Raw genomic sequence first — 799 nt, forward strand, 5'->3', positions numbered from 1 at the left:
GTCATTTTCATAACGATTACATTTCCATTTTGTAGTTTTTGAGAAACTCTGTTCAACTTAGTTCCTTCATCTGAAGAACTTGTTTGTGATGCTCCCAATCCATATAAAAGTGAAAAAAACAGAACGATCCAGCAATAATGAATGCATCTGAAAGTAAAATAGAAATAATTTGAAATTAATGATTTTTACTTATTAATGCTTGTTATAGTAAGTTATTTTTAAAAATAAAGTATGAGAGGCACTAAATGATTCATATTATAATTTAATTGTTTTATCTTCAAGTTACCATATATTAATAATATTTTTTTGCAGATGATTGGTTTTCTTTTTTAAACCCAGCAATGTTATCGCTAAGTAAAATTTGCCCCTCAAGAAACTTCAACTCTACCCGTTACCATCTCCTAGATAGGAGGGAGAGGAGTAGGGAAGAGGGTTGTACGATGGTTTCTCTTTTTTATTTGTCAAGTAGGGGAATTCTGGAATATGATATTTTGGTGATTTACCCCAAAATATATAAATATATTTGGGGATCGCCCACAGAGACTTCAGTGTTCATCACATTTTATTTTTAATTAATTAAATCTTTGAAGTACAGGATTTTTTCATTTATTTTGTTCTGTTGCACAAATCTGTTGAGGTAGGTTGACACTATTGACTACCCATCTTGTTAGGCCAGCCTGTCTTTTTCAGTTCAGAATCAAAATTCTAATTCAAACAATGTTTATGTCATAAAATGAAATTATTAGAGAAAATTAATTCAAAAACCATTTTCAAACATGCCCAAAGTTTGATTCTTACT

Source organism: Halyomorpha halys, unplaced genomic scaffold, assembly GCF_000696795.3.
Source record: "Halyomorpha halys isolate HHAL.00 unplaced genomic scaffold, Hhal_1.1 Scaffold202.1, whole genome shotgun sequence".
NCBI classification, from domain to species: domain Eukaryota; kingdom Metazoa; phylum Arthropoda; class Insecta; order Hemiptera; family Pentatomidae; genus Halyomorpha; species Halyomorpha halys.